The sequence below is a fragment of the Prunus avium genome, chromosome 6 (genome assembly GCF_965620075.1).
Source record: "Prunus avium chromosome 6, drPruAviu1.hap1.1, whole genome shotgun sequence".
Taxonomy (NCBI): domain Eukaryota; kingdom Viridiplantae; phylum Streptophyta; class Magnoliopsida; order Rosales; family Rosaceae; genus Prunus; species Prunus avium.
In genome coordinates this window covers 24,089,539-24,106,572 of record NC_142289.1, presented here as the reverse complement: position 1 = coordinate 24,106,572, position 17,034 = coordinate 24,089,539, and the positions used below count along the sequence as shown (strand labels likewise).

Here is a 17,034-nt window from a genome sequence, read left to right as displayed (position 1 = left end):
TAGCTCGAGATGCAAAGCACCATTACCAACAGAGCAGCGCCAATAGCCGTGCCAATCCATATCCACTTATGTGCTGCACATAGTAACACAAATGTGAAGAGATAATTCTTCAATTTTCATTGTAGACATGTATATAGATATATACTTATGTACATGTGCCTGAAATTTATTCTCGTTACACTTTGCCTTTCACGGGTGAAGAGCACATCTGCAAGTGAGCCGTTGCTCATGTACTCATACACCAAAAGCTTTTTAGCTCCGTCAAGGCAATACCCAAGTAAACGGACTAGATTCTTGTGACGGGTTTTCCCAATAACTCTGATCTCAGTCTGAAATTCTGTTTCTCCTTCGGCTGCAACTTTCTCTAGTCTTTTGCAATGTTTTGAAAGGCCAAACGTAGATGCGAGGCGTTTTAGTCACGCTACGTGAGGCGTAAGCCTTTCGAATATTAATTTATTTTAATATGAAAAATTTATAAATAATACAACACAATAAATTGTACTACTAATTTTTAACAATATTTTAAATATATAATCAAATATAAGTACTAATTGTCATTTAGGCATAATAATCAATCCCAAAACATAAAATATTTATTCATACCAAAAGGAGAGAATTCTTGAAATTGATGGGGATTATTGGATAAGAGTAGAAATTAGGGTCCATGTGTTAAAATATTAATTTTGAAAGAAAAAAAAAGGGTAAGTAGAATCGAATCTGCAATTGATATATACAATACACAGCATGTATTATTAACTTAATATATTAATTTATAATATATATTAATTTCATTAGTAAAAAGGAAAGAAACAACACTGAACGTGCGTTTCATTTAAGAAACCTCAGTTTTTTTCTTTTTTCTTTTTTAAAAAAAATTAAAGTAACCTCAGTTTTAAAAAGGCTGAAAGTGAAACGGCGGCGTTTTACTACCCTAATAAAAAATTTCACGTGGACTCTTCTTCTTCTTCCTCGCGCCGCCTCGTCCGTCTGGCCAGGCCTTGCAGCGCTTCATCACGCCTTCCCACGCCTCACCGCCCTAAACGTGCAGCTTGCGGAACAGCCGACCGCCTCAGGCGATCTCTTGCTGCCTCGATCTGACGCGCTTTGGTTACCCAAAATCAGCCCTTTATAAACTGTTGACGAGGCTCCTCTACCAAGCTCTTCCTTGAAATTATTAGTCATCATAAGCATATCGTCGCGGAGCCACACTCTCATTCAATTCAAGGTCACCATTCACAGCACTCATTCTTATATAAGCCCAGACATTGTGTTTCCACAACACAATCACGGAAATCAACAACAAAATGGATCAAAGCAGTAAATGAAAGACAAATACTGAGGATGTCAGTTCTACCTTTTTTCTTGCTTCCTGGTTGAACAATTCTACGATCTGTATCTGGTTTTGGTACACCTACCTTGATGAGAGCTATGTCTGAAGTTCCATTGTCTCTTCTACCATATCTCAAAGGAAGCCTCCGCCTTCTGCAGTTTGTACCGTCAAAAAACGCAGCTTCACAGTCACAATCCTCCAGACAGCCTTGTATGCAAGCGCCTTTGTCGGATAATCTCAAACTCATATACGAAACATATTCCCATGTTGTGCTTTCCAGCTCTTCCATGGTGTAAGTGAAATTCTCATTCCTGTTTTTGCACGCATCCGCAACAAAATTTCTCTCAGCACCCGGATGTCGGATTTCTGTTGACAGATTCGAATCCCGGAAGACATCTACATTCAGCCTTTAGATCACTTAAGACACAATAGCTATTCAATCCGCATAGGCCTTTAGGAACACACTTATCCTTGGAAGACTCCCACTCAATTGACAAAATTGCATTCTTTTTCAAATCATGTGAATACAAACGAAATATCCCATCTGCATCAATTCTCATAAGATAAAGTTTTCCTTCATCAGTAGGAAGACCTCCATCTGTTATATTCCGAATATTCGAACCAGTTGAGCAAGTAGAGATGGCCATCAGCACCCAAATTAAGTGTCACGTTCTCTCCCGCACCATAAGTTGAAGATGTATAAAAAGCAGAAGCACTGGTATCAACAAGGTTTCCATCTACAGGGTACTCAACAAGGTTTCCATCATTTTGCATTATGAGAAGGAAAGTCCCCGTTGAGTGATCAGCTTCTGATTTCGCAGAGAAAAGTGCGTCATCTGATAAAAGGCGTTGACCGGGCAAAAGGGTGTCGGTTGGATGATCAAAGCTCTGCCATACTATTTCCCTACCAGAGTTGTACAGCACGAAATTACCCGAATCGAGCATGGAAGCATAAGAAGCAGAGCCAGAAGATTTTACCAAGTAATTTTGGCCTTCTGTTGTTGGCAAGGCAAGGCCGTCACCTGTGAAGAGCAAGGTGGCATTTTTGGAGACTGGTGGATCATCTCGATTCGCAGTCCAAACGACTGTCTTTTCGGGAATTCCAGCCAGAAATATCCCAACAGCATAGCCGTTGCCTTGCCTGTAAAATCCAAAGGCATATAAACCAGAACGTGACAGCCATGTGGAGTTGGTGGTTGGTTTTAAAGAAGAGCCTCGGCTTATATTCGACGGCATCTGTTGTGCTTCAGCTGCAACAAATGCCAAGGCTAGAAGAAGGCATGCCATGCAAGCCATGGAAAAATGATCTCAGTGTTGTCTTCCTCTTCCTTAGTTTTTTTTTCCTTTCTGCAGCACTCCAGAAAATTGGTTCCAATGCAGTATGAAGTTCTAATTCTGAATTTCTGTTTAATTTAAGGTGGATGGTGTAAATGAATTCGTACGTGTTTCTTCTCTCTGTGTGGAGTAGATCACCACCAATATGTAATTTACTTTACCATAAAATGTTTCAAAGGAGAGCTACAATTGACATAACTTACGTGTCCAAAAGATGCACCTAATTTTCCATTAAATTTTTTGTTCACGCACCCGCCAACAATGTTATAGCCATCACGCCATCACAGTTCTGTACTTCTATAATATATATAATCATCATCCCATGCCCCCATTGTCTCTAAGATTCCCTCCAGAGTCCTAGTCATTATTTGGTGAGCTTAAAGTGTGTCTCGGACTAGATAAGTGCCTTGGATCCAAGTCGAAGCTAGTCGTCCATCCTAAGAACCTAGAAGTAATTAACATATTTTAGACCTAAGAATCTAAGAGTCCAAAAAAAAACATCAAAATACATTTAAAAAGTTTCAATTTGAACTAATTTTAGACTCCCAAATATAATTTAAAGATTTATATTGTACATGAAAAAATGTACCTACCAATAGATTTTTAGGAAACACCTCCTTTAGAAGTAATGTACATATTTATTGAGAATATGAGTTTTCAACTTTATAGTACTAACCAGATTCTAATATTTGTCACAATTCATCATGGTGTGCATTGTTTATACCATACTTGACCAAGTAACTAGAAGCAATTCTAACCAAGGCCAAGAGTCCCACATTGAAATATTACAAGAAGGGAAGACTCCCTCTCATCTATAAAAGGAGACCACTCTCCACTTAGGAAGGGATCCCCCATAGGTTGGGCTTTGTATTCAGTCATGGGCTTCTCCCTTTCTCTCTTTTTATTAGGGCCCAGCCCCTTGTACAAATGTAAATACACATTGCTATAATAATGAGAATATACTTCTCCGTGGACGTAGCCCATTCATTAAGGGTGAACCACGTATATCTTGTCTTCTGTATATTTATCGCTTGCCCAAATCCTCACATACATGCTGAAGGTTCTCACCTTCACCCATCAACCATCACACCTCATCTCTAAGTTGACCGTAAAAGTCTTGAACCACTTTTTGGCGTCAACATGCATAATTAGCCAATTAAAGAAAAAGCTAGTAAACTTGGCACGATGTGTTTGGAGAAAGTCCACAGACTTGTTCTCTGAAATGATGATGACTTGGTTGGTGAGAAGTCTGCACATAAGTGGCGCATAAGATGAAGACAAGACTTGACATCTAGGAGCAGGTCATGCGTTGGTAAATACTACTGGCTGATTAGTAAGTGTTAAGTCGAATCCAAGGCAGTCACAATCTTGCCAACATTTGGCCTTACATTGGTCAATAGTATAGTCGCCAAACCAACTGGCTGGTTTTGAAGTGTTAGAGTTGATGTTCTTGAAGTAACCTTTTTTGATCTCAAAGTCATTACCAAATTTCTCTACACAATCACTTGGCCGGTCCCTTTTCACGCACCAGCCAACAATGTTATAGCCATCACAGTTCTGTACTTCTATAATATAATCATCATCCCATGCCCCCATATCTCTAAGATTCCCTCCGGAGGATAGAATCCATTCTGGCTCAGGATCACTTGGATCATTTTTACTAATGTAAGTGACATAGTCTTCATTTTGATTTGAAACAATGCTAAAATTGTACCTCTTGTTGGACACATCAGGCAAAATAAATTCAAATATCCCATCAGAAAAGACCCCGCTAGTCCAATAAACCACCCCATCTTTCTTGATTTTCAGTTGGTGTCCAATGGGGTCCCAATCGGGGCTGAAAGGCCCTGGGGACATCAAGTTGTCTGGAGATCCATGGGATAAAAGAGACCAAATGTGGCCACTTTTATGGTCAACACCCAATTTCATGCCTGGTAAAAATGTGTCTGGTAGATGATCAAAACTTTGCCAAAAAAGCCATCATTGATCTGTTGACAGAGCTCACTTCTTGCAGGACGAAGTTGCCCGAATCCAAAAGGGTGGCCACAACACACTCAAAATAATTAGGGTTTAAACTGATATTTTTATTCTTCTCTCAAGGAGGAATATATATACTACATACATAGTGGGTACAAATAGGAAATATGTACAAAATTCCTAATTCTACTCAAAATAGATAATTACAATAAAATATAAATTCTATTCATAATAGAAACATTGACTCACGCCAACACTCCCCCTCAAGTTGGTGCATAGATATCAGTAATGCCCAACTTGTCAAGTAAGTCTTCAAATCGGCGCTTTGACACGGCATGGGTCAACATATCTGCAAGCTGCTTTGAAGAAGGCACAAAAGGTATAGAAATTAACTTATGCTCCAGCTTCTCCTTAATGAAATGCCGATCAGCTTCTACATGCTTAGTTCGATCATGTTGCACCGGATTGGTAGCAATTTCAAATGCAGACTAATTATCACAGTAGAGCTCTGTAGCAGCATTCGGTCTAAACCCAATTTCAGCAAGTAACCACCTCAACCACAATATTTCACAAACCCCTTGGGCAATCCCTCTGTACTCAGACTCTGCAGAGGACCGAGACACAACGTTTTGCTTCTTGCTACGCCACGTAACTAGGTTACTGTTGCGTAGATACAGCTGCACCAAAATGGATTCAGTTGCATCCTCAACTTGTGATACTCGCAAGTGCACGAGCCGTTCGGTAGTATAGCGTATGTAAGTGCGAGGTCGATCCCACGAGGATTGGTGATTGAATGATTCAATTCATTTTCCCTACACAAAACAAAAATGAAAAAGAAGGGAAATAAATAAAACAAGGAAGAAAGAAAAATAACTAACTCAAGTAGATAAGTTCCCAAGTTCAATTAGATTAACGGATTGATTCTAGCTAATGTATGATTAAGCCATGGTGTGTGGTCATAACCTTGTGTTCCTAATTCCCTAATTTGATCATTTGTTGTCTAACCTAAAATTAAGCATTAGGAACCCATTAAGCATAGAAGAACAATTTAAACAACCAAGCATGTATCTAATCCCTGTTGTCGAATGTCCATACATACTCTTCCTATTCATAGTTCAATTCGAATTAAAGCATGGTGTATACTCTTAATTCAAACCAAGATAGCTAACATGCAAGCCTAAATGGTGATCAATCATTCAAACAAGCATATTAACTTATAAGCATAATGAATAAGAACAAAAACCATAATTGAAACTTGGAAACTAATTCAACTTGAAACTAAAGAAAGAATGTACATAAGGAAAAGTAAAGTAGAACTAAGAAATACTTAAGCAGAATTTCAGCACAAATATTTCATTACAACAATTGAAAACTAGAAAATGAAACTAAGAGAATTTGAGGGAGAGAAGGGAAGGGAGCTCTAGAGAAGTGTTTGAGAGCTCCCCCCCTTGGGGTGTGTTTACAAGCTTAGAGAACTTCCCTATTTATAGGCCTAGGGGAAGTGAAAATCTGAATTCAATATGGCTAATGCATACAACACTTGTTTTATAAAATCTGAAATGGTTGATGCACTTGTATTAGAAAATCTAAATTGGGTGATGCACTTGTATTAGAAAATCTTGAATTGGTTGATGCACTTCACCAATAGATCCCACCAGCAGCCCTAGCTCATCTTCATGTCACCATGACCAAGCTTCCAACCAGAAATGATAGCTCATACCTAGCTCACCATGACCAAGCATCCAACCAGCACATGCTGAGGTCAGCATGACCAGAAACTTCAAGGGCTTACAACTTGGGCTTCTCTTAATCAAATTAGGACTTTAAGCACTCTAAATTGAAGTTCAGAATGTCTTCTTTCCAGCCATATATCATTTGGGCCAATCCAAGGTCGGAGGAGGAAGTTAAGGCCAAAACAAATTGCTAACTCATTTTCCGCGCTGATAAGATCCATCCTGAGCATGGTTCTGTGTTTGCTAGGTAACGGACTCCAGATTTATCCAATGGGGCTGAATTTTGGATATGTTATAGTACACACCAATTGGAACAACTTTCATGAAGAATGTGGCCTCATTAGAGCTGTGTAGGTTGCTGAAACAAAGCTTGCAATATGACCTACGGAACTGGACTGGCAGGGGGCTGTAGCCAAAATGAGTTTATCTTTTAAGCTCTTCATCCATTCATCCAAATTAGGCCTTAACATGCTTGAATTGCATGAATTATGCTCTCTTGCTCTATTTGCCTACAAAACACACAAAGGGAGGCAAATAACTTAGAAATCTAAGAAACTAAGCAAAAGAAGTAAGTAAATAGGGCATGTATATGTATGAAATTATGAGCTTAACAGTTACCACCAACAAAGGTGAAGTAACCTGATGTAGAACGTCTATCTGTAATATTCCCTGCATAATCTGCGTCAGTGTAATCTTCTAGATCCAAGTGGCCATTTTTCTTAAATAATAAACCTCTCCCAGGAGCAGACTTTAAGTAACTCAGAATACGCATCACAGCAGCCATATGGTCCTCACTAGGTGAATGCATAAATTGGCTAGCAACGCTTACCGCATAGGCAATATCAGGGCGTGTCAATGATAAATAAATCAATCTTCCAACTAACCTTTGGTATCTTTCTTTGTTAGTTGGAACCTGATCAACATAAACACCAAGTTTATAATTCTTAATAATAGGTGTATCAGCTGGTTTACAGTCAAGCATTCCAGTATCTTCTAGCAGGTCCATGACATACTTCCTTTATGAAAGAAATAAGCCATGTTTAGATCGAGTGACTTCCACTCCTAGAAAATATTTCAGACTGCCCAAATCTTTCATCTCAAATTCAGATGCTAAGTGCTTCTGCAGTTTCTCGATTTCTACAGTATCATCACCAGTCACAATCATATCATCAACATAAATAATTAACAAAGTCACCTTACCAGCCTTATGTTTAATGAATAGAGTATGATCAGTATTGGCCTGTTGGTAACCAAACTTCTTCATAGCTGTAGTAAATCTGCCAAACCATGCCCGAGGAGACTGCTTTAACCCGTACAACGCCTTTTTTAATTTGCACACGTTCCCCGTGCCACCGGTAATGCTATACCCTGGTGGAAGACTCATGTACACTTCTTCTTCTAGTTCACCAAGTAAGAATGCATTTTTTACATCAAATTGCCTCAGGGTCCAATCCAAGTTTACTGCTAAGGACAACAAAACTCTGACTGTATTCATCTTAGCCACAGGTGCAAAAGTATCATGATAATCAACTCCATATGTCTGAGTAAACCCTTTAGCTACTAATCTTGCCTTGTACCTCTCCACAGTACCATCTGCATTATATTTAACTGTAAACACCCATCTGCATCCTACAGGCTTCATTCCCTTTGGTAGATCAACAATGTTCCATGTATTATTTTTCTGCAGCGCCTCCATTTCAATATTCATGGCTTCAGCCCACTTTGGATCATTAAATGCCTCCTCAACACGGGTTGGAATTTTAATACTATCCATTATGGTCACAAAAACTTTGCACTCAGGAGATAACCTGTGATCAGAAACATAATGGGCAATAGCATATCTTGCTTTGCCTTCTGGTGAGTAACGATCAGGTGGAACCCCACGGTTCCTTCTAGGCGGTAAAACATAAGAATTATCATCAATATGAATAGAAGCACTTACCTCAGGAATATCCAGGGGAGCTTGATCGGGTACTATTAAAGAAGCTTCATGGGGGGCAAAAGTTAAAATAGTAGGTTCAGCTGGTGTAGCAGGTCCAACCGGTTCAACAGGTTTGGTCGGTTCTTCCCTTTGTATCAAACTATCCAATACTACTCCTCCTTGTAAATCTAGCCAGTTATGTTCTTCACTACTAGTCTCCCCTTGAAGGACATGCTCGGGTGTATCAGAGAAAACATTTCATCCTCAATAAAAGTAACATCCATAGAGACATATAGACGTCGGGTTGAAGGATGATAGCATCGGTAACCTTTCTGATGAGGAGAAAAACCCAGAAAGACACAGCGGAGAGCACAGGGGTCTAGCTTACTCCTCTGATTCTTATGGAGGTGAACATAGGCGACACAACCAAACACCTTTGGAGACAGAGTCAGCATAGAAGAGGCAGAGATATGATGGGTCAGTACCTGCATAGGAGTTTGGAAATCCCAAATTTGTGAAGGGAGGCGATTCAAGAGATAAACTGCATAGGTAACAGCATCCATCCAGAACCGCTTTGGAACAGACGCACCAAGTAGCAGAGCACGGGCAGCAGCAAGGATCTGCCCATTTTTAGGTTCAGCAACCCCATTCTGTTGTGGTGTTTGAGGGCAAGTAGTCTCATGGAGTACACCCTTAGTGTGGAAAAAATGGGATAACGCCGAATTAACAAATTCTCCACCATTATCAGATCGAAAAACCTTGATAGGGAGCATAAATTGAGTCTGAATCATCTGATAGAAACGCTGAAAAATTTCAACCACATCACTTTTATTTTTCATCCCATATAACCACATCATACGAGTGCAATCATCCACAAATAACACAAACCAATGAACTCCCAAGGCTGTAGAAACATGAGAAGGTCCCCAAACATCAGAATGAACTAAATCAAATGGCATAAGCCGTTTATTACAACTTGGAGGGTAGGATACCCGATGACTCTTAGCTAAAATACAAGTCTGACATTGGAAGGCAGACTCGTTTACACCACTAAATAATGCTGGAAACAAATGCCGTACATATCCAAAGGAGGCATGACCAAATCGGTAATGTAGCAACCAAATCCGGCGATGCTGAGAAGTTTCGGTGCTACTAGCACGAAGAACCCGACTAGTTGCCACATCATCCACATAATAAAGCCCCCCCTTTTTAGTACCACGATCAAAGATCTCCCGAGTCTGGATATCCTGTAGTAAGACAAAAGACGGATACATCAGTACAACGCAGTTTAACTGCTTAGTAACTTGCGGCACAGATAATAAATTACTAGACAAAGATGGAACCAGTAACACTTTGTCCAATGGTAAAGCAGGTGTCAAGAGTATAGAACCAGCCCCCGTGACAGGAGCAGCAACATTATTAGCAGTCAGAACATGATCACGATGAGGCGGAAGAGTAGTACAGAATAAAGCAGAATTATATGTCATATGGTCAGTAGCTCCTGAATCAATAATCCAACATGTATCGCGTGTGTCATGGGCATGGAAAGCCTTGCCAAAGTTACCTGGAGGTGGAGGTGTTGGAGTGCTTGAGACCGCGGTCAAGGTCGGAGGAGGCATAGTGTTGCGTAGATACAACTGCACCAAAATGGATTCAGTTGCATCCTCAACTTGTGATACTCGCAAGTGCACGAGCCGTTCGGTAGTATAGCGTATGTAAGTGCGAGGTCGATCCCACGAGGATTGGTGATTGAATGATTCAATTCATTTTCCCTACACAAAACAAAAATGAAAAAGAAAGGAAATAAATACAACAAGAAAAAAGGAAATAACTCAAGCAAATAAGTTCCCAAGTTCAATTAGATTAATGGATTGATTCTAGCTAAAGTATGATTAAGCCATGGTGTGTAGTCATAACCTTGTGTTCCTAATTCCCTAATTTGATCATTTGTTGTCTAACCTAAAATTAAGCATTAGGAACCCATTAAGCATAGAAGAACAATTTAAACAACCAAGCATGTATCTAATCCCTGTTGTCGAATGTCCATACATACTCTTCCTATTCATAGTTCAATTCGGATTAAAGCATGGTGTATACTCTTAATTCAAACCAAGATAGCTAACATGCAAGCCTAAATGGTGATCAATCATTCAAACTAGCATATTAACTTATAAGCATAATGAATAAGAACATGAACCATAATTGAAACTTGGAAACTAATCAAACTTGAAAAACTAAAGAAAAGAATTTACATAATGAAAAGTAGAGTGGAACTAAGAAAAACTTAAGGAAAATTTCAGCACAAATATTTCATTATAACAATTGAAGACTAGAAAGAGAAACTAAGAGAATTTGAGGGAGAGAAGGGAAGGGAGCTCTAGAGAAGTGTTTGAGAGCTCCCCCCTTGGGGTGTGTTTACAAGCTTAGAGAACCTCCTTATTTATAGGCCTAGGGGAAGTGAAAATCTGAATTCAATATGGCTAATGCATACAACACTTGTTTTATAAAATCTGAAATGGTTGATGCACTTGTATTAGAAAATCTAAATTGGGTGATGCACTTGTATTAGAAAATCTTGAATTGGTTGATGCACTTCACCAATAGATCCCACCAGCAGCCCTAGCTCATCTTCATGTCACCATGACCAAGCTTCCAACCAGAAATGATAGCTCATACCTAGCTCACCATGACCAAGCATCCAACCAGCACATGCTGAGGTCAGCATAACCAGCAACTTCAAGGGCTTACAACTTGGGCTTCCCTTAAGCAAATTAAGACTTTAAGCACTCAAACTTGAAGTTCAGAATGTCTTCTTTCCAGCCATATATCATTTGGGCCAATCCAAGGTCGGAGGAGGAAGTTAAGGCCAAAACAAATTGCTAACTCATTTTCCGTGCTGATAAGATCCATCCTGAGCATGGTTCTGTGTTTGCTAGGTAACGGACTCCAGATTTATCCAATGGGGTTGAATTGTGGATATGTTATAGTACATACCAATTGGAACAACTTTCATGAAGAATGTGGCCTCATTCGAGCTATGTAGGTTGTTGAAACAAAGCTTGCAATATGACCTACGGAACTGGACTGGCAGGGGGCTGTAGCCAAAATGAGTTTGTCTTTAAGCTCTTCATCCATTCATCCAAATTAGGCCTTAACATGCTTGAATTGCATGAATTATGCTCTCTAAAGCCATCATTATTACCTAAAGCTCAATGAACTGAAAGATAAACACAAAAAGGATTAAAAGCACAAGTTTAACTCAAAAACATAACCAAATCATAAGCTAGAAGGGTGTTGCTTCGATTCAGCTGCACCAAAATAGATTCAGCTGCATCCTCAACTTGTGATACTCGCAAGTGCACGAGCCGTTTGGTAGTATAGCATATGTAAGTGCGAGGTCGATCCCACGAGGATTGGTGATTGAATGATCCAATTCATTTCCCCTACATAAAACAAAAATGAAAAAGAAAATAAATAAAGCAAGAAAAAAGGAAATAACTCAAGCAAATAAGTTCCCAAGTTCAATTAGATTAATGGATTGATTCTAGCTAAAGTATGATTAAGCCATGGTGTTTGGTCAAAACCTTGTGTTCCTAATTCCCTAATTTGATCATTTGTTGTCTAACCTAAAACTAAGCATTAGGAACCCATTAAGCATAGAAGAACAATTTAAACAACCAAGCATGTATCTAATCCCTGTTGTCGAATGTCCATACATACTCTTCCTATTCATAGTTCAATTCGAATTAAAGCATGGTGTCTACTCTTAATTCAAACCAAGATAGCTAACATGCAAGCCTAAATGGTGATCAATCATTCAAACTAGCATATTAACTTATAAGCATAATGAATAAGAACAAAAACCATAATTGAAACTTGGAAACTAATTAAACTTGAATACTTAAGAAAGAATGTACATTACAAATAAAAGTAAAGTGGAACTAAGAAAACTTGAAGGAAAATTTAGTAAAAACATTATTGTTACAACAATTGACAACTTGAAAGGAAACTAAGAGAATTTGAGGGAGAGAAGGGAAGGGAGCTCTAGAGAAGTGTTTGAGAGCTCCCCCCTTGGGGTGTGTTTTGAAGCTTGAAGGCTTCTCTATTTATAGGGCTAAGAGGGAGGAACAACATGATGAAATCCAACACCACCATTCCTCTTTTAATACAACCCATAACTCACACTTCATCTTGTCTATGTTAATGTGGTTGGAATCAATCTCATCCCATACTTATTTTGCTGCACCTCAAGCATCTTCACATGGGTTCAAAGGTGATCAGTTGTGGCTGCCTTTGCTGCCAACCCATGTGGTTGCCTTTTGGTTGCTGAAAAACGAGTTTTCTGAACCAGTCTTGGTGTAGGAAGGCCAGAGGTTTCAAAACGTATCCAATGGTGCTCAAATTTGGATATGTTATACTAGACACCCATTGGAACAACTTCTATGAAGAAAGTATTCCCATCGGAGCAGTAGAAGTGTGCGTTTTGGGCCTTGCAAGTTGGCAGCCGAACAGAGACTGGAATTGACTTCATTTTATTTCTTTGCTTTACATGCATGCACATGCTTTCTCTATAATAACTCCAGCATGTACCAACTTGCTCCTTTAGAATTTCATAGCTGGAATGCCTCCCCAATTCACTCATTATGTTGGATCCAAAGTCAGTTGCAGCATGGGTGAGGCACATGGCTTAAAGGAGGAGATAAGGCTCAAAGCTGGCAGCTGCAAATCCTGCTGAGCAAGGTTGGGTGTTGGACGGGCTGAGCACTCCACAAATGTCCAATTGGGCTGAAATTTGGATATGTTGTAGTAGACACCCATTGGAACAAGTTTCATGAAGATCTTCACCTCATTCGAGCCCCATAGCATGCTGATCCAAGGCCAAGAAGTTGACCTACGAAATTGGGCTGGAAAGGGGTTGTAGCCAAAATGTGTTTGTCTTTAAGCTCATATTCCTCATATGCCAATCAGCCCTTAACATGCATGGATTGCATCAAATGTTATCTCTTGCTATCTTAACCTACAAAACACACAAACATAGGTAAGTGACTCAAAATAAAGAGAAACTAAGCAAAATCACTAAGTAAAGAAGGCATGCAAGTGTATGAAATTATGGACTTATCAAAATAGAAAATGAATTAAAAGCACAAGTTTAACTCAATAACATAACCAAATCATAAGCTAGAAGGGTACAAAATGATATACAATTATGAACCGATCAAAGGGTACAAAATGATATACAATTATGAACCGATCAAATACCCCCAAACCTAGATTTTGCTAGTCCTCGAGCAAAACAACAAGAAAAACAAAGATAAAAACAAAACAAGAAGTTTAACTAGACCACTTTCGTAGGTAACTCGATTGCATTGAGCGTATGCAACAAGCCTTTAAACCTCTAGGCATCCCTAGTAGGAGGAGTTGTGTCTCCTGAGGGTTTAACAGATACGATACCCACAAACGTTTTTCTAACTCTACAAAACAAAATGGTTAGAAAACTTATTAGATTTGTTAGTCCTTAAGCAAAACCAAAAACAAAAACAAACATAAATACATTAACAAAAACAAAAAAATAAAACAAAAAGAAAAACAATTAAAAAAAATAAAAAGAACTCAAAACAATCTTTCCGAACATTTTCTGAAGAGAAATGACTCATGCACATGACTCAAAAGTTTTTAACAATAAAAGCTCAATTTTGGACATTATTCACAAAGCGGCAAATTTCAAAACATAATATGCTCAAAGTGTGGTAGTGTGATAGCCAAATGCAACAAATTCCCCAATCTTAGTTTTCACATAATTTCAAAAATCATACCAAACACAATGCAACTTCAAATCTCACCAAAGTTGTTCTCTCACAAATGAATCACTCAGAAGAGGGCTACAATGCAACACTCAGTTATAAACATGAGATTAGAGTTAAACCATAAAGGAGTTAACTCAAAATAGGAAGATGAAGAACTTGCATTAATATGATCTCAAGAAGGATGCCAAACACTTAAAAGTAAGAAAATGCATGCAATTCAACCATATGACATTTAAGATCAATTTAGGTCTTTATTATAGGTTGTAATGGGGCCAAGGGTGTAAGGTGAGTGAGAAATGAAAGGTATGGATAATACAAAGTCCAAGGAACTCAAAATGTAAGAACATAAAATAATTGTTTACAAGACTTCGAATCATCACGATTAGATTTTTTTTCTTTTACATGATCAAAACTCCTTATACCTTCATTTACATTGATTCAAACTCCTTTCCAAACACCAAATTATTTTGAATGCCCAAAAATGAATTTTCAAACAACTGCCACTTAATCACAACTTTCTCTTTTCTTTCACCAATTGTGTGATTTTTTTTTTTTATTATTATTATTTTTTTTTATAGTAATATCCCTTCCCAAACTTAGCTTGAAAGACACATCCGAATTAGAACTCATGAATTCCTTAGAAAGGTAAATATTTGTTTTTCGGGCTAAGGCGAGGAAATATAATTGGTAAAATGAAAGAAAAGGTTTACATGTAGGCTCAAAATGGTAAACAATGGAAAATCATGCTTAAGCATGCATAAGGTTAGCTTGAAAGGCACAAACGATCCAAAGAGGGCCTTAATATCACTTCTTAAATGTCATGAAATCAAATTGCATAAGAATGAATGACTTTTAAGTGTTCAACCAAATCAATGAATAATGAGATCAAACAACAACTTTGATGACAAGAAAATAAGAGTAAGTATATAACACTCATGAATTGAAGTACAAGGCTCAAAAGCTCACTTTATATAGTTGGTTAAATAAGTCTAATTTATGATTCATACAATTCTTTAGATCATGCAAATCCTTTAATTGGAAAATTATGAAACAAATGGCAAGTGCAAAGAAGGTTTCGAACATGTCATGCTAGAACGATGCCAAATTAATTAATTAATTAATTATTATTTTTTACAATAAAAATTTACAAGGAAAAAAATAAATAATAAATAAAATTCAATTTTTTATTTAAGTCATGCAAACATTTATCACAATCTCATCAAATGTGTTTGGAAAGTGAATAAAATCAAAATCAAAATCAAAATAAAAGCAAGACTTAACAAAATAAAATAAAAATAAAAACAAGCAAATAAATAAATAATAATAAAAAAATTAAGGAAAAACCAAATTTACATGCTAAACTCCAATACCCCCAAACCTAGAAATGAACATTGTCCTCGATGTTTAAAAATTAGCCACAAACAATGTCATAACAACAAATGAAAGGTATTAAAGCAAATTAAAAAAAAAAAATCACAAAATCACAAAAGAAAACAAAAACAAAATAATTATAAAATAAAAATTACAACACAAACAAACAAACAAACAAAAAAAAAAAAAAAAAAAAAGAAACAGTAAACCCTAATCACACAATTCTGAAATCCAAAAAAAATTTTGAAGCCCAAAGCCCACAATTTCGAAACACAAACCACGGTGAATTTAACCCACTTTGAAACCCAAACTAAAGTGAAACCCGACCCACAATTTGTTTTCATTTCCGGCTTTTTATTATTATTTAGTTTTGTAAAAACAAACTATCGAACCGTGATTAGCAACACAAAGAGCGGGATTTTAACATGGGTCATGATGTCTCGGTTCAGTGTAAGGGACCAACAGACAGGGCGAGACACGTGTCGACGCATAGAGGCGCCGCAGACTCCACAATAAAAAATTACGGGCTCATGGAAAGGCGCGAAGACTTTACTGAACGTGTTCGTTCAGAAAAGACACGTCGTGATAAATGAGTTGGGTATGGTTGGAAGGCGAGAAGGTTGTGGGACTCAAGGAATGCTGGAGATTCAGAAAATGCTCAGATGCTGCAATGGCTAGGGTTTGTCAAAGACTAAGTCTATAAGAAAGGGTGAAAAAAAAAAACGCAAACTCAGAAACACACAAAAGAGAAAAGAAAGAAAGAAGAAAAGAGAGTGAGAAATCAAATGGCCTCTAACTACCCATTTTCGTTGGATCTCAACCTAGCTCCACCGACTCAGACACGAGGCCAAGCAGCGGCACCAGTATGGATGCCCTACTTTGCTTCCGAACGGGGGCCTGTGATAGTAACTGACTCAATACTCCTGGACAACGATGTTGCCATTGGAGTGGCTAGAAATTTAGTGACTCCTAAAGATATACGTGTGCTGGGAACAAGGGATGACAACCGGGTCGTGAGCGATGCCCTGGCACTGAGCGTGCAGAGTACGGCAACAGTCGCAAGTTTGGGTCATCGCCTACTTGCGAAGTCCCATGAGGTAGAGGTGCTGAAATGTCAGTTGGCGGCGGAGCGAAGTATGGTTGAGGAGTGTCAGACTGCTATAAAAAGCTTGAAAAGGGAAAGGTCAAGGATAGTGGAGGTGAATCGACACCAGCTAGAAGTATTGCGGGACGAGAATAAAAACCTATCAAAAATGGTAGAGTTGTACTCTCGCGACATGCGAAAACAGCTGGAGGACCTAGACCGACCGGGTAAACGCAAACAAGCAGAGAAGCAAGAGAAGCAAAATGCTCAAGAATTTGAATCTGTTATTGTTTTAGAAAGGCTCCTTTTGTCTAGTAAACCACCCCACCTACGTCTTCTAATCTTCAATTGGCCTGCGCTGTACTCGGTAAACCAAGATGTAAGTGACCAAATGTGACAGTTCTATGGTCAACACTTAGTTTCATACCTAGCAAAAGCACATCCTTCGGATAATTGAAACTTTGCCACAATACCCTATT

General features: G+C 38.4%; 1 pseudogene; it reads right to left on the bottom strand.

The window, feature by feature from the left end:
* Window positions 1–907: 907 nt before the first annotated feature.
* LOC110774162 (G-type lectin S-receptor-like serine/threonine-protein kinase LECRK3) lies at window positions 908–2,853 on the bottom strand (annotated as a pseudogene).
* Between the last annotated feature and the right edge of the window lie 14,181 nt (window positions 2,854–17,034).